The sequence below is a fragment of the Megalobrama amblycephala genome, linkage group LG1 (genome assembly GCF_018812025.1).
Source record: "Megalobrama amblycephala isolate DHTTF-2021 linkage group LG1, ASM1881202v1, whole genome shotgun sequence".
Lineage (NCBI taxonomy): Eukaryota > Metazoa > Chordata > Actinopteri > Cypriniformes > Xenocyprididae > Megalobrama > Megalobrama amblycephala.
In genome coordinates this window covers 10,189,842-10,208,678 of record NC_063044.1, presented here as the reverse complement: position 1 = coordinate 10,208,678, position 18,837 = coordinate 10,189,842, and the positions used below count along the sequence as shown (strand labels likewise).

The following is an 18,837-nucleotide window of genomic DNA, read 5'->3' as shown; positions in this document are numbered from 1 at the left end:
ATTGTACTTAATTTCAGGGAAACATGTAAGAATCTTCTGTTGCGTCCAAAGGGCAATAAATAAATTAAAAATAAGATATTTAAACAAAATAAGAAAAATGTACACATCTTCATCCTGTTCAAAAGTTTTCACCCCCTTGTTCTTAATGCATCATGTTTCCTTCTGGAGCATCAGTGAATGTTTGAACATTTTTTAATAGTTGTGTTTGAGTCCCTCAGTTTTCCTCAGTGTGAAAAGATGGATCTCAAAATCATACAGCCACTACTGGCAAGGGTTCAAATATGCAGAAGATGCTGGAAAAAGAAAAAATTTGCAGGACCTGGAGGATTTTTCTTAAGAACGTTGGGCAGTTTTACTGCTCAGGACTCAAGAACAACCATCACAAAACAAACAGTTGTGGATCATACAGGTAACTACACACAGTATTATGTATCATATGTAAACATTTGAGTGGGGTCACGTGAAAAAAGACCGAACGACTCGGACCGGTGTAGGGACTCAAAGAATGAACAATCATTTCCGTTTCCTGTGCATAGCCTATATGGCTGACACATGACAAAAGACTGAACGACTCAGACCGGTGTAGGGACTCCAGAGGTGAAGTAATCATTTCTGTTTCCTGTGCATAGCCTATACAGCTGTCACGTGACAAAAGAACGAATGACTCGGACCATGAAGGAAATTATTTGAGTAAAGATTTGTGCATTTTGCTGAACGAGATTCAAAGAGTTAATATGCTGTGACCACGACAAAACTAAGTGAACCCTACATATGAGTTTAGCAACATCACACGAGTGCTGTTTTTGTCCCAAATATTACGAGTGCAAATGCGATAGAGCCTACTGATTTTAACAGTTCAGTAAATAAGAAATCTGGTCACCTGGTTGTATACATTGGTTCACAGTGTTATGTTATAAACATTTGTTCTGTAATATTTATTTAGCACTTTTTTGAAAGGCAGATTAAAAAAGACTTGATGTTTGTTTTTTTTTATTATGACTTTGGTAATTATGCCCTTTGAAGTTTATTGGACACTGAAATGTGTGCTTTAAGTTTGTGACAAGCACATACAAATTATTTTTTTTCATTAGAGCAATAATAAAGAAGCTGTCTTACATTCATTAGTCTCACTGTGTTGTGCTTGAAAAACTGCCACATCAAAAAAAAAAAAAAGAAATTAATAAGCGTATAGGCATCGGTATAGGTATTGGTATATATTCACACACACTTTTATATATACAATAACACACAAAAAAAGAATCCTAGTCTGTCATATACAGTTAAAAACAAAGTTTTAAAAAAGTTAGTTTACAGAGTGACAACTTCGCACACTCCTGAAGGAGTTCTCTTTCAGAAATAATTAATCAAATGTAAAATAATATAAAATAAAAATGTGTTCAAGTTCACATACTTTATTGTTGAGCTGTTGAGTTGTCATGAATGGGTGTCCCATTTTAGGGTGTCCCTAAAATGGGGATATATATATATATATATATATATATATATATATATATATATATATATATATATATATATATATATATATATATATACAGGGAGTGCAGAATTATTAGGCAAGTTGATTTTCTGATCATATTTTTTTCCCAAGCACATTTTACCAATTCCAATCCACATCAATCTTAATAACTACTATTAATATTGTTTTTAATCATTTATAAGTGATATATAATTGTTCATGAAGGCTGGAAATGAAAAATGCCTTATATTCAGGTGTGCAGAATTATTAGGCAAGTTTTCTTTTACAGGCAAAATGAGCCAAAAAAGAGATTTAACTCAGACTGAAAAGTCAAAAATTATTAAATACTCATGAGAAGGACGCAATACTAATGCAATACTAGAAATTGCAAAGTTAAAGCATGACCAAGGGACAGCAAAATGCTCATTGGGTCAGCGGGGTCAGACAAAAACAGGTGGAAAAGAAAAGACACATGTTAACTGCAAAATAATTAAGAATTAAGGTGAAGAATTAAGTGTGAAACCATCAGGAACCCTTTAGTCTCCAGCGCCACCATTTTCCAGAGCTGCAACCTACCTGGAGTCTCCAGAAGTGCAAGGTGTTAGGATCTCAGAGACTTAGGTTAGCTAAAGAATCCTAAAAAATGACCCGCACTTGATAAGAATCACAAGCTGAAGTGTTATAAAATACATGAAGACTGGGTTTTTATAGGCCTTATAAACAGACAGCTTGAGAGTGACTCCTGAAGGACCAGCACCACATCCTCTTGTACCACTGTTTGAAGAATTTATCTTCCAGAATCTGGCAGTAAGTTTTGGAAGATCATTTTTAGTCCATCTCTGCAAGACAGACATTTCAGGATAAGAGATGGACTAAAAGTGAACTCAAACACCTTACTGCCAGATTCTGGATAAATTCTTCAAACAGTGGTACAAGAGGATGTGGTGCTGGTCCATCAGGAGTCATTCTCAAGCTGTCTGTTTATAAGGCCTATAAAAACCCAGTCTTCATGTATTTCACAACACTTCAGCTTGTGATTCTTATCAAGTGCAGGTCATTTTTTAGGATTCTTTAGCTAACCTAAGTCTCTGAGATCCTGAGACCTTGCACTTCTGGAGACTCCAGGTAGGTTGCAGCTCTGGAAAATGGTGGCGCTGGAGACTAAAGGGTTCCTGATGGTTTCACACTTAATTCTTCACCTTAATTCTTAATTATTTTGCAGTTAACATGTGTCTTTTCTTTTCCACCTGTTTTTGTCTGACCCCGCTGACCCAATGAGCATTTTGCTGTCCCTTGGTCATGCTTTAACTTTGCAATTTCTAGTATTGCATTAGTATTGCGTCCTTCTCATGAGTATTTAATAATTTTTGACTTTTCAGTCTGAGTTAAATCTCTTTTTTGGCTCATTTTGCCTGTAAAAGAAAACTTGCCTAATAATTCTGCACACCTGAATATAAGGCATTTTTCATTTCCAGCCTTCATGAACAATTATATATCACTTATAAATGATTAAAAACAATATTAATAGTAGTTATTAAGATTGATGTGGATTGGAATTGGTAAAATGTGCTTGGGAAAAAAATATGATCAGAAAATCAACTTGCCTAATAATTCTGCACTCCCTGTATATATATATATATATATATATATATATATATATATATATATATATATATATATATATATATATATATATGTGTGTGTATTATACATACATACATACATATATGCAGACCTGATTGTACTTTTTCATATTTGTCAACTTTTTGTGTAAAATTTTGACTTTTGAGGGTAGTTCTAGAGATTTTCAGAGGGAGGGGTTTGGCAACACTGGTGAGCAATGACCCATACGGACGGGATTAGTTTTACATGGGGAGGTGGAGTAATGTAATTTTACCTCAGGATGTCTGTAATATTAATGGCCAATTCGCACGGGATAAGACATCTCAGTAAAACTAGCAGAAGTGGGAGGGGTAACTCGATTTACGCACTGCCGTCACCTCCCTTTCATCCTGATACCATGCGCGCAAACACATATAATCTAAATATATAAACTATATATAACAGTTAGGTTCGGTCAAACAATTTATTAATTAAATTCTGATTGGGTTCTGATGGTAATAGGCACTTAGCTAAAGCTAAAATTAACTCTGACAAGTGCTTTCGATCTTTTTGCTCCGAATTGGTATGTAACGTATCACAGGAATTTAATCACTTAGCTCAAATCATGGGTGAAATTTATATATTAAATCATAACGCCTTATGATTAATTATGATATAGATCGGCCCAAGAGGGAATTATGCACATATATTGTGAATTAATTATAACAGATTATAATCAATTACATATGATTAGTTCTAGTTTAATAGTTGTCTAGAAAAACTATCCTAGTTTTTCCAGCAAACTATGGGATTTCTCATAGACTATAATGAAAGAAATGTTGTTCTCTGGCCATTAGAATAACTTCCTATTATAGCATTAGAGCGTAAAGCAATGTTGCAGAATCAACGTAGAAGTGACTTGGTTTTCTGAATGAGCAGCAGAACACTCGAGCATGAATATAATGTATTTAATATATGAAACTACAAATACATAAGCTAAATATACACTAAGAATACACGTATATACAAAAGCAAAAGTAAAGGCAGGAAAAGAGAGAAGACAAGTAGCAAAACTTACAGACAATCCTTTGAGAGCCAGCAAAGAATCAGTATCACTTTGTTAGGTCGTATAACTTATTGCATCTAAGATAGAAAGAACGGTACTTGCATGAGTTTGCGTGCTGAGTTTCAAAAAGATACAGGTGATGGTTCAGTGCGGCTGCAGTTTGTTGGCTTCTTCCGTTTCCGCGGGAAGATTTGAACTGAGGACTTGAAAGTTTGTTTCGCTGGAGATGGTCATCCCGAAGAAGAGGAGCGCGTGATGGAAGCACGGTCGCCGAGACGTCCGGGAGAGACGTGCACGAGATGGCGAGGGACAATTGAGACAATCGAGAGACAAAAGAAAAATGCTTGTGCGTGTCTTTTATGGGCAAACAAGCCAACACGCCTCCTTGGATGAAACAGCCAATGATAAGGGTGCAATTTTGGCGGGCAAACTTTTTCTTTGTCTCCATTTATGACCTCATTTGCATGGTTTATGAAGTGTTAGATCGGAGTACATTTTCTTCAAAGTACCATTAAAAATAGAACAATGCATTTTACAGTAATGTGACATACATTATCGAATAAGGCATAAAGAGAGCTTTACAAAGAAACCAAACTTGTCAGGTGGCAAAAACATAAAAGGGAAGATACAGTTTATACTCGAATTTTATCGTTTAGAATGAAACTAACACCACTAGAGTCATAGCTAAGCTTATACACTAGGGATACGTACATGCAACTTGAAATACAATGACGGTTACACTTTGGCACAGTCATATTTTGAGGATAACTGTACCTACATTCTTCATGCACGTTTGTGTGTGTCTCTGTGTATGTGTGTGTACGTGTATTGGAGTTTGTCGTCTGGAATGCAGCCACATGGCTCGCAGTAATTCGATCCAAGTTGACCATGATCGTTTGAAGTCACAAGGGAGGGAATCGGGAATCCATCGATACAGCCATAAAATGTGTCAAGTGGGCTGTTAATGTCCTCCAGGCCGGAGCCAATGAATGATTTACAAACAAAAGTTCAAGGAGTTAAAACTTAAACAGTTTATAGTTGGCCTGCTAATTTTTGATCCTGTGCAGACCTTAGAGGTATGTGGAAAATACTTTAGGTTTGCCACAGACTTGTCCCACCACCTACAACACAAACGAATGTTTCTTCAAGAGCTTCCATGCTTGAAAAACACGCAGAAAACAACTTTTAAACAGGAAATGATGGAATTTTACTGTATATATTTACAGCGGGTCTATTTGAACGGGATTAGTATTACCTGAGGTAATTTTTCCGGACCTTTTTACAGAAGGTAAAAGTCGCCGTAATCTTTACTGACATTGTCCGTAATGATTACCGAGATGGCACATTCGGATGGGACTAAAATCACTGAGAAGCTCTGGTAATAATTACTTTACCCCCACCTCCCCATGTAAAACTAATCCCGTCCGAATAGGGCTTTTAGACAGTGAAGAGAGACATCTCAGGATCATAATATAAAGTATTGTTCACTCTCTAAAGTATTGTCTGTCTGTGTTTCGGTCATTCTACAGAAACGTCCACTTTTCTGTCCCTAGACTTTACAGAAATATTACACTTGAAAAACACTTTAGCATTACAATTTTTTTATATTTTAACATGAAACAATGTGTTATTTGAATAATTACACCTTCTTGAGCCATCAATGTGGCAATATTTGTTTAATTAATTATAAAAATTCCAAGCGCCACAAAAGTGCTCGTCCCCACAGTCATGAGCACAGAAGGAAAGTGCTTTGAGTTCAGAAACGGGTTTTTCTACCATTTCAAATACAATTATACATAACTATCAAATATATAATGTAAATGACATAAAAAAAATATGAAGCTTTTAGTTGAAGTCACTGGTATGACCTACTTTATTGTTAGGGAATTTTAAAATACTATAATACAAATGGATTAAATTACTTAGTGAACATACCATGATTGACAACATGTTGATTGATACCTTGCAGCAGCCATTTTGTAAAACGCATTTCATGAAAATTGCCATTGTGTTAGGGACAGATGGGATGGAGACACAGAGGTGAACGTAGAAGGATGTTTATTTAACAAACAGCAGGGAGACAGTGGTGCAGGTAAGGAAGAATTTGCAGAGAGGTCACTGAGTAGTGATATTGTCCTTTGTCTTACAGAAACGTGGATCTGGGATGGATGGATCTTAACGGAGTGAACAACAGTTGGAGGTAGGTAGACTCACACACAGACACGAAGCATGGAGACTGAGGAAACACGCTGGAGTGGAACAGGATAGTAGCTTTAGACGTCTTGGAGATCAACATAGAGTAATCCTTTGCATATGAATGTATAAACGAGACCGGACAACTGAGGGAGGTGAGTGGTGTGCTTAAGTAGTTGTAGCGTCTGTACAAGAATCAGTCTTGGCCAACCAACTTTGGAATTTTCAGAATGCTTTTAGCCTGCTGAACTGTGTTTGTAAATCTCACATTGGCTCCGGGAGCCTGGCGGACACTAATGGATCACAAGACCCTTTTTATGACTATTTCGATAGATTCCTGAACATTTCCTTCGCGACTTCAAAGGGGCTGCGGCCACCTCGGATCGGGTTACTACGAGCCAGGCACGCATTCCAAAACAGCAATAAAAGAGAAAATACACGCACACAGACCCGCATGAAGATTGTATGCACAAATATGACTGTACCCGCAAATATAAATGTAACCGCCGTTGTATTGTCAAATTGCATATAGTTATTCCCACTGTATACGCCTTGCTATTATTGCAGTTGTACTAGTGTCATTTCTAACGATTACATTTGACTGTAAACTATAGCTTTTTTTATATGCTTTTCTTAAGGCAAGTTTGGTCTTGTTTTAAAGCTCTTTCCACGTCTCATTCACTGAGGTATGTCACATAACGGCAAAATGCACTGTTCTATTTTTAATGGTACTGTGAAGAAAGTACACTCCTATCTGATACCTCTATAAATAATGCAAATCAAGCCAAAAAACAAGACAAAGGAAAGTTTGCCGCCAACTTTTCACCTATGTCATTGGCTATTCCACCCCAAGGAGGTGTGTCGGCTTGTCTGTCATAAAAGAGGAGCACTAGGATTTTCTTGGGTGTTCTCCCGATTGCCCTGAATCATCCATCGGCCACTCACGCACGTCTCTCCCAAACGTCACGGCGACCGCGCTTCCATCGCGCTCATCTTTCGGGACCACCATCTCCAGTAAAACGAACTTTCAAGTCCAGTTCAAATCTTCCCGTGGAAACGGAAGAAGCCAATGAACTGCAGCAGCACTGAACCAAAACTCAACGCGCAAAACTGATGCAAGTACTACCGTTTCTCTATTAGATAATGAAACCGATTTCTGTGCTGGCTCTCAAGAACTGTTAGTAAGTTTTGCTACTTGTCTTCTCTCTTTTCCTGCCTTTACTTCCGCTCTTGTATATATGTGTATATCCTGTATATATGTTTAGATGCATAACCTCTGTATTAGTAGTTTAAACACATTATTCATGCTAGATTGTTTCTGCTGCTCATTCAACAAAAACCAGGTCACTTTAACGTTCTTTCGATCCAGCACCATTGCTTTATGCTTTGATGCTATAATAGGAAGGTCATTCTCGTGGCCAGAGAATAACCTTCCTTTTATAATATTCTATGAGGAGCTAACGGTTTGCTGGACAAACTAATATAGTTTCTCTAAATAATTATTAAACCAGAACTAATCATATATGTAATTGATTATAATTCGTTGTAATTAATTCACAATATGTGTTTAATTCTCCCTTGGGTCAATATATGCATCATAATTAATCATAATATGATTTATTATATTCATATATTTCAACCATAAATTGACTAAACATGTACAAATTTGTTACATAGTCCTGTGTGATGAGGTGCTGATGGGGAACAGGTTTGTGTGATCAGCTGATGGTGGAGTAAGTGCAGGTGAGGGCCAGGGAGGATGATGGGAAATGGAGTCCAGGACAGACAGAGACTGTGACACACTGGTGTTACTGTCAGTGGTGTTACATGTTTATAGATAAACTTTATTCAAAGCTATTCATTTAGTTCTTTTGCATTAAATAGCACTAAGATTACATGATTCTAATTTTCTTTCTCATTGTTAATCCTCCTTTGGGCAGATATGGCTAAATTAAGGGTATTTGGCTAAATTCAGTGCAGCGACTTTACAGACAGCATATTTTACAGACAGTTTTAAAATGTTGATTATGATCTTTTACTGACTGTTTTGTGTGTCAATGATAGTATTTTATTGTATACCAAATGTAAGAATTTAGTCCCATCTACTTAATTATAGTTGAAGAATAAGGATCTTTGGTCTTATGTATACATCTCTGGTGATTCATTGTGTCACTGGTGTTACTGTTTTTTTGTCTGTCACATTAAATAAAATGTCTCACATGTGACATGATGATAATTTTACATTCATTGAATTCTGCTACACTCATGAAATAAGATGTAAAGGATTGCATCATTACTTTTTATAACAAATATATGTTATATAGCAAATACATGGTTGTGCAAATGAACTAACATCATTCAATCACACTTTTAACTAACCAGATTAAAATAAATAACACATAATCTCATTTTTTCCATTATCATTATTTTTCTGCAACTCTGACTGCATGTGCTGAAAAAAATTGAGAAATAATATTTCATGAAAACCTTCAAAATTGCCAGAGAAGTAAGGTAACACCAGTGACAAAAAAAAATTGGTAATTGGTACATGCAGTCTTTAAATAAATACACAAAAAAAAAAAAAAAAAAAAAAAAAATCATTAAGCTGTAATTTATGTGTATTCATAAAGTCAAGGTGTAATATAATAATGTAGTCTAAGTTTAAATGTTAGAAAAAGAAATACATTTTAAGACATTGTCATACCAAAAGTGGACGTTTCTGTAGAATGACCCGTTTACTGCGGTAAACTGGCTGTACGTCTTTCAGGGTTTGATTCATAATATGTTTGAATGTTCAGTTCTTAGAGGACAATCACTTGCTGGGATCAAAATAAATAACTCATAATTTTTTCCCAGAAGAAATATTCAACTGTTTCCTTAAGCATCTGCCTTCTGTTTCATTGACAAAGACATTATCCCATGTTGCTGACAGATTAGTGGTAACCATTACCTGTACTAGTAACAATATGCATCGTCACATCAACAACATCACTGACAGGAGGACATCTAGTGGACACATGAGTAACTGCATCTGTGTGAGTCTGCAGCTGCATTATACTTCAGTTACTTGCAATTTATGTCATTGATTTGAGCTAGTTAGATTTGACAGCTGTGCTGATGGTTCATCTAGACTCAGCATGAAGTTCTCCAGTGTCTGAGATCGTCTTTAGGAGTCTGTGACAGTTTGTGCAGATGAAGTCTGAGCCGAAATGAGGCATTTTCTTTCTTGTGTGTCTGTGTGAAATCCAAGATAATTAAATTGCACTGACTGCGGCTGTATACTAGTAAACTTTACTCACATGTACTGTACTGTACTGGAGTACTGATGGACTGCAGATCAACAGCATTTAACTGTCTTACAGTTCACAGTGTGAAGAACAGCAGCTCAGCAAAGTGCAACATGGTGAAATGGAAAGAATGAGTATTAATCCTTGAATATGTTCTTACCGCTTCTGATATTTTTAATTTACTTTATTTATGAGGGAAGATAAATGATTTGCTGTGATAGACAATAACTGGTGATTTTGTAACTGCTGCAGAAATACAGTATGTTCATTAGTGATGGGGGGGTCGACTCCAGCACAGGAATCGACTCTTGGTGTCGACTCTGTTGCTGTGTCTGAAATTGCTCCTTGTTTACCGATTCTCGAATCCATAGCCTATAGTGCATTGCAGTTGAGTGCACTAGAAGCAAGGAGTGAACAAAATGAAGCGAGGAATTCGGACACTGATGAAAGAGAGCTGTCGCAGAAACTTTGTCACATACATTTATCCTACATGTAGCTTACTTTAGAAATAGATAACAGAGTGACTTAGTTTGTAATTATACATACCTACAGCTTTAGTATTGGTAGCTTATATTAATGCAGTAAATATAGATTTGACTTTCCATGGTTAACGCATGTTCAAAATCATTAAACTAACCATAAACAATAATAAAAACTCACATCAACAATAAATACATCAATAAGTGTACAATATTGTATGTATTTTTGTATGCTTTAACCCTCCTGACCAAGCACATTTAAGACAATGATCATGGGCGTTTAGCGCCATCACCCGACCATTATAATGAGATGAATTCATTAAAAATCCCTTCTTTCTCGTTCATTTAATCCTGACATAATAATCAACCACAGATGTTTTTTATGACTTTTCTCTCTGTAAAATTAGGTATCAGCAATTGGCTAGGTAACAACATTCAGTACATTTAGTTCAGTGGTGTAGTCCTAAAAAACATAAGTGGTGTACTATTACCCATTTAAACCACTCTCTGTCAGTAGGTGGCGCTTATGGAACAGCAGAAATAGAGCCGTTTCCCGGTAACCTCTGTAAACTCAGTTTTATATTATTTACGCACATGTAAGCTTATCAGTTTGACAGAATTTTCTACTTCATTGTGTCATAAGATGTCAAACTAAATCATTTTCCATTATCATAGCATTTATGAAAAATAGCAACCTACACATAGCCTATAGAAACAACAGAAGATGTCACAGGTGTAATATAAATCTAGTGAAAATACATTCCCTTAATAGATTATAAATTCTACAAGTTAAATTTACCATAAACACTACAATAAAACTCTAAATTCTAGTAAGGGTGGGTCATGAATAGTTTAAAAAGCTCCCTAATAAATGTTGGCGCAAGATGATGTTTGTCCTCTTTTCAGACTTTTGTTCATCAGTCTAGATCACGTTTGACTTTCTCTATAGCATTTTAGTATTTAACTCTCAATAGAATTCAAATGGATCGCACATTTTGTCATCAGTGTTGGGATGGCTCCTGGAAATCTCATCAAACTTTTGGAGCGTTATAAGATTCAGAGTAGCAGCCTAGTATGTTTATGATTCCCGCACCACTAATGCATTAAATAAACAAGGCTTCAGTTGCGCTGATGGTCTTTTCAGTTTGTACGGGAACTTAGCGCTTATAAAAGCTCTGAACACATGATGTAGGCTGTATTAATAGTCTTATTTACTCACCACCATATTTCTCACGTCGTGACCGCTGCAGTGAGAGAAATGCGCTCAATACACCGCTCAAAACACCAAGTGGCTTTGATCGGAGTCTCTCACTGCAGCGCGAACACGCACTGTGGTTTTTAGCCGATGATGAGCGGGAAAAAGTAGAATGACAGAAGTGCTCATGCACCAATTCCAACAAAGAATCGTGAGTTTACACAACAGCATTGAACACACAGTTATAGGGGAAGCTAACAGGACAATATTTTATGGACTTTCGAAGCAAAATACAAGTGGGTGTACGCAAATACTGACCCTTAGAAGTCGTAATACGCAAACAGCCCTGAGCAAAAAGTAAGCATGCGTATCGCCCCGACTACACCACTGGTTTACATGGACAACAATATTCCGATATTAACACGATTAAGACAATACTCTGATTCAGGCACGTGCACAGGTAGGGCTCAACCTGTGCAGAGCACATGCCCTTTTTGTCCTTACACTCCGAAGTGCCATTTTTTTGGAGGTGTTTTATTTTATTTATTTATTTTCTTCAATAAAATTTTCTTCAATCAATGCGATCGGTCACCTTTTACGTCTGTCTGTCTGATTTGTAAATATATTTAGCCTAATAAAGGTATTAAAAAGAGACTGTGACAAAATCGTTTTGGTTCCGCTCAAACTATCAGTCAAACCTCTTAACTCCGCCCCCTGAATGCAGCAAACTGAACTTCCACAGCAGAGCAGCTAACTGTCTTGCAATGGTAAATAAATATCTTGTACAACGTTGTCTTTACGAAAGAAACACTAGTATGTCTATAAAGTTTCATATTTTATGCATTTGAGGCCTGAGACTGGCGGCGGAGAGAGAGGGAGGGGACTAGCATTTGCCATCTAAGTTAGTCATAGCCAATAGCCTACAAATAGGGGGGGGATGGTTGCCCTTTTTCAGTTTCAGCACATGCCCCTCAAAAGGTCTGTGCACGGCCCTGCTCTGATTAAGAAACTACCATGTAATCAGGAATTTTTGATTAACTTAAAGGCAGGGTAGGTAAAAAATTTATAAACAACTTTCTTCCAAATTTGTTTAAACTTTCTATACATATCAATGCATAATTAAAATGTAAGTACTCTGATAAAAAGAGTATAAAAATCGAGTGACTCTAGACCGTTTAATCTGTATTAAACACAGCTCATTATTTCCATTCGGGACGAAACATAGGATTGGCTTAGGCGACTGTCACTCTCTCGCAACCATGGCAACCACCCTTTTGCCACACATGACCTGCCCACTTGCGCGCGCACGTTTGATTTGAGGAATTCAAGAGGCACGGATCCTAGGAATACCAAAACAATGGCAGAGAAACAGCAAGCAAAATTCACAGTACCGGCCTATGCAGTTAGTGAAGGCAAACCAGGCAAAAAAAGGAAGACAGGAACAGTACAAGAAAAGGCAATGAACAAAAAGTCTTTGGATAAACAAAGAAATAAAACGCGAGTTAATATTGGCGTGGCTTTCCAGCGATGGCGAGAACTGAGGGAACTCAAGGGGCTGAAAAGTGACTCCTTGATGGCTTTATTTCTGCTGGACAGGTAAATCTTTCTTTTTGTATTTTGATCATACATATTTTTTTGTTTATTTTTTCATGAAGCATGTGTCATTAGCACACGTAGCTGCGTAATATAGCTAACATAACATTAATTAGCGACCGGAAGTAGAGACGATAAATAATCTATAGGCCTAGCTCAAGATGATAGCTATAGTGTTGAATTGTGCATATTTTTGCTTTAGATAACTAAATACATGTTTAACAGATAGTAGGCCTAACGTTACTCCGCATCTAGGAACTTTTCTTAGAACTATATTTACCCTGTCTAACTCTTTTACCATGTTCACCTGTAAGTTTACCTTGTTTTGTTTTTATATTCTCTACCTATGTTTACTGATGTCTTTATCTTGTATCTGTGTGTGTCGTACACACTTTGTTGTATGTGTGTGTTATTATTTTGTGTCTGCAAAGCGGTAACTTACTTGACTCTGGAGTGTAGTCCTCATCAGAGTCAACAATGCTTTCATCATGGAAACTCTTACATGCAGAACAACGTATATGTTATGAATCTTACACGAAATTCATCTTCATCACAGTGTAAATGATGGTAATGGAAAAACGTGTATCATGCAACCTGTTTTTAGCTTTGCCTTATAGATAACTAGCTCGTTAGCAAATCAAAAAATATATATTTTAAACTTTACCAATATCAATATGCTAGCTTGATAGTGAGTACTAAAATACATCTTGTTTGTTTATCTTCATAATTATAAAGTTATTTTTATTACATGTGATTCTGACATGATGTCACTACATGCACTGTGCTCCTTCCTCTCCGCTCGTCTCAGGTAAATAATGCGTCTTCCAGCTCAGTGGTCGGAGTCGCGCGTTCATGCGTTTTGGGGCGTGGCTTTGGAAGGAGCCCAGAAGGGAGGGGGTGGAGTGAATGGAAATAATGAGCTGTCTTTAAAACAGTCGTGAGAGGTCTACAGACACTCGATTTTTATACTTTCTTTTTCAGAGTACTTACATTTTAATTATGTATTGATATATAAATAAAGTTTAAACAAATTTTGAAAAAAAGTTTTTTATACATTTTTTTACCTACCCTGCCTTTAATCCGACTAAAGTCATACTCGAAGCAAACACAAATCGAATTAAGACAGGTGGAGTATTCCTACTTTAGTCACATTATTGCATTATTGCCTGTTTTAGAGTGCATTATAGACATTTACACACCTTAATCACGCTATTGACGTCATGTGGAATTTTTCGCCGTATTTTGCTACAGGACACATAATACACATACGGCAGTATAGTCAACCGCTTGACGGCAAACAAGAGAGCAAGCGTCAAGCAAGAAGTCACAAATCAAATTCCTCTCACCTCATCTCTCATCTAGTACCTCTGAGTTTGTCGCGGTGGCATGAATAAAATGTTGCCAAATTAAAGTGCATAGGAGGCCTGGGGGGGTATTGCACAAAAGCAAGATAAGGGATTAAGCTGGGATTTTCCAGTTATCCTGGCTGAATTTAGCCCTGACTCGGTTGCATGAAGGGAGGCTAAATTAATTTACATTAAGTTACTATGGAGATTTACACTTTGCAGCTAGCCTGCTCCGGAGCAGGCTAACTGTCAGGCTAAGCTGAGCTCCTCTAACACTGACCAATAGGAACGCAATGATATTACAACTGACTCTCTCACATACAATTATTTGACTTTATTAACATATATATAATATATATATATAGTGTGTGTGTGTGTGTATATTATGTGTATATTTTATATATATATATATATATATATATATATATATATATATATATATATATATATATATATATATATATATATATATATATAATACACACATTTACTAAATTGTGCTAAATAAAAATATATATTGGTGTAAGTTTAAGACATTTTTATTATTTTAATATTTTATTAAAAGGTAAGTATGATGAGAAACAAAACATTTAAAGAGAAGTAATTTCTTAAAAATTAAGTGTTATATAGCCCACTGAATCATTCTCAGACTTAATACTGACAACAATGGAAGCACTTGGGAGAGAACTGTCAGAGACTTATTTCTTAGCACAGAAGAATACAAGAGGATTACCAAATCATTGTTTTAAGCGTGAAAATATAGCAAAAGTAACACAGAAATTCAAAATCAATAAACCTGTGTCAAGGCCCCTGAAACAATCAGGCCTTCATTTGTAAGCTTTCATTAAGTGATGAGTGATTTTTTGCTAGACAAAGAGCAGGAGAAATACCAAGTGAGTGTTTCAGAGCCAGCAAAAGAAAAGAGTGACAGAGTAAGATGTGGCCTGCAGAAGTGACATGCATATATATATATGGAATTCAGGTTGATTAGGACACTTTTTGCTATTGAAATAACTGGGAAAAAGTGTCCCAATCAACCTGAATTTATATTTATATATATGTGTGTGTGTGTGTGTGTGTGTAAAACCTACAGGTTTTCCTTTCTTACTGGCTAAATGTTTTGTGCCCAATATTTATTTATATTGTTTTAAAATATATTAATACATTTCTCTCTGGTTTTGTTTGGCAGTGGTACTCTTTATGGTTATTAGAAGAGCAGAAATTAAAATCACAAAATTAAAAATTAAAATAAATATGCACAGACTAAATTTTAATTGGTAAGATGAATCTAAATTCAGTAATTGTCCCAAAGTATATCGATTTACCGCATTACAATAGTCCATTTACAGCTACTGTCATAAAAAATACATTTTAGGTTTAAACTTGTACATAAGGCACATTTAATGTCCAACATCAAATATTTTAGCGAAATGTATATTTTAGAATTATTGCGCTTCTATTGCGTCCCGTCTGTTTAGCGCGCAGCAGCGCTCGTTCACTGTGAAGTTTAGCCGCAAAATGGAAATATTTGCATTACTTTCTAACATTTACAGATGGAGAATAAACTTGTGAAAAGTAAGTTATGCACTGATCAAACACCATGTCTCAAACGCATAAAATAGCACAAAATGTATGCCCTTATATGGTGGATCGATTTGATCCATGATCGACCTCTAGGGCTGCTTAAAAAAATCGTGCATGCGAAATTATCTTGACTAGGTGAACCTGGATTGAATTAGTGGGACTGCGTAAACTTCAATTACCTTTTATGAAACCGTTTTAGCCCAAACTCATTTGTTAGGTTAATTCAAATCAGGTTTTGGAGTTTAATCCTCGCTTTTCTTAGCATCTTTTATGAAACAGCCCTCTGTTGCTGGAGAATTTGTAGCCACCGTTGTCTATTTACAGAGCCCCACAGAGGGAAAATAAATAGTGCGAACTATTATCTATCGTGCGAACGATTTACTCATTCGTTCCCTCCATTTACTAAATTGTGCACACGGTTTACTAATTTGTTCCCTCGATTTATAAATCATTCGCATGATTTATAAATCGAGGGAATGAATTAGTAAATCTTGCACACAATTTATTAATTTTTTTCTTGCATGTCATAGCCTATGCAGGGCTCTGTATCTATTTGCACGTATAGCATGTCAAATAATTAACTGCACTTGAAGCTTTACAAACACCCAAAACACCCAAAACTGTATATGGGACCATAACGAAGATGAACTGTGTGGTGAAATTCTGTAGTGGACGTCGGAGGGCGTGTCTTGGTGCAGGAGAATGTGTGAAATATGTCTATAAAAACTTTAAACACGGATAAAACTTAAAAAACTTTAAACGCGGCTCGCGTGTTTGAATGCAGAGGAGAATGAGCCGCACTTTTGTGACATTTGAATTCTCCGCTGTAATGCGATCTCATGCAAACATATTTTCCATTTGTGCTGGTAGCTTACAGCAAAACAAACCACATGCACCCAAACTTCTGCTCTGGTCACGTCGCAGGAAAACACATTGTGTTGTAGTGAGGAAACAAACACCAACGATATGTCTCTGAATGACAAGAAACCGAGGCGAGAGAAGTGACACTTCCTCATGCATAATACCACGATTATAATCTTATGCTACAGCGCAGTGATTGGATTGAATGAGCTTTTTCTCATGAATAAATGTAGAAACTGTTGATGTCAGCATGTTCGACCAGCCCATACTTGGAGCCAATCAGCACTCCGAATCTTGCCGGAAGTACATGATGACGTCAGATTTTGTGACGTTGCTCCGACTTTGCTTTTCAAACCGGAAGACAGAAATCGCTCTGAAAAAATACAAAAAAAAAAACTAATTTCAACTTTTAAATAAAATAAATGAGAACCTTTAGTGTTTTCAATGATGTGCAGCCTATACATATCTGCTCACAGTTCAAAAAATGTGTTCAGGGGTTTCATGACCATTTAAACAGGTGGAGAAGTTTCCAGAAAAAAGCTTTATGTCTCTGGATCATGTTTCAGGGTTACTTTACTTCAGATAAATGTCTCTGAGATTCAGAGGTTTTCAGCACATGCACAAAAGCACAGATTATGTGTGAATTTATTATAAATCATTATTATGATACAGTGCTTCCCACAGGTTTGAAATATACTTGCAGTGGTAGCCGGATGAAAAATCTTCCTATACCCACGGCACAAAAATGGTCTACTACATGTGACAAACAACAAATAATGTGTGATTTTTAACAGTATTTTTATTTATTGAGATTAATTTTAATTACATAGCATACTATTACATTTATTTACATAATAATATTATGCATTATTATTATTGGTGGGCCGTTATCGGCGTTAACGTGAGACTCTTATCGGGCGATAAAAAAAATATCGCCGTTAATCTATTCTCAAAGTTGGGTTGGGAGCTGGGTCTATACTACGCAAGCTATGATGACTTTCACCTTGATAGTTTAGCGCGGATGTATACATAGCCGAATTGACCCTTCGCAAAGACCCGCCCCCCTTAGTTACTGTTGCTTTGTCCGACAAGCCGTGGCGCTGTGACGCCACACACAGTGATAAATGCATCACGGAGCAAAGAGGACACTGACAACATGACGACAGACAAGACAGAGCAGGTTACTTATGATATTGAACAAAGTCCCAGCTTTCAAACTGTGTAGTTTTTTTTAAGAATTTCAAACAATAAAAACCGTTTTGTGGCTCTTTAATATGTCGTGACCATGGTCGTGACAGATTGCTGTAGCGCCTCAGCTCAAGAGGCTCGTACGTTAAACCGATCATCTCTTACTACGAGTCCATTTATAGCATCAAATAAACATGAATGAACATGAGAATCAATGTTGTTTCAAACGCGGAAAGATGTCAATATACACAATTTTTCAAGTTTAACTCCACTGAGGTTAATCTTCTAACTCCTATCTGCTTTGTTGGACAAAATGGCGGATTACTTTTAGTCATTTGCTGCGTCCCAATTCGCCTACTTATACTACGCCCTAAAAGTATGTACTCTTTCTGTGAACAAAAAGTACTTTTGAGTGTGTAGCAAAAGAGTAGACAAGCTTTGGGACATACTGTCACGTCATATAATTGCATCTTTGCTCTCTGTCGCATCCTGTCACCGTAAACTGCCCTGTCAATCATCTTGCATCCTCCACATTTCATTTAGCTAATTTCCTACCGTATCAGAGAGAAATGCAGCACGTTGATCTGCAGTCGCGAGTCTTTCATGTGGAGAACTCTCCTCATATTAATGCATAATGATGCATTTAAAAGTTAATGCCAATCAGATCTTTATAAAAGTCCACATTGGTATTTGCAGATGAAAAATAACACATATAACATTAAAATAAATATTTTCTATCAGTTTGAACTGATTATTAGTCACTCAAACAACCTCTCAGCGTCGATCGTGCATATTCGCCATGTTTTGTAGTTTTTAACACTTTTTACTCGTGTTTGTAGTTCTGAACTGAATCCGCGTCCAACGCGCAATGGGTTGTGGGCAATATTAGCCTCTATAGTGTGCACGGATCCACACTTTGAAAATCTACCGGAAATAGTAGACCATCCGGGGACTTTTGGCATACTC

General features: G+C 36.5%; 1 protein-coding gene across 1 annotated transcript in view; it reads right to left on the bottom strand.

Annotated features, from left to right (window-relative positions):
- Window positions 1-18,837, bottom strand: part of LOC125250578 (NACHT, LRR and PYD domains-containing protein 12-like) — a 129,535-nt gene that overhangs the window by 90,706 nt on the left and 19,992 nt on the right. The window contains 1 exon segment of the mRNA XM_048163219.1: window positions 16,953-17,056. The gene's annotated coding sequence lies outside the window, so the exon portion shown is untranslated.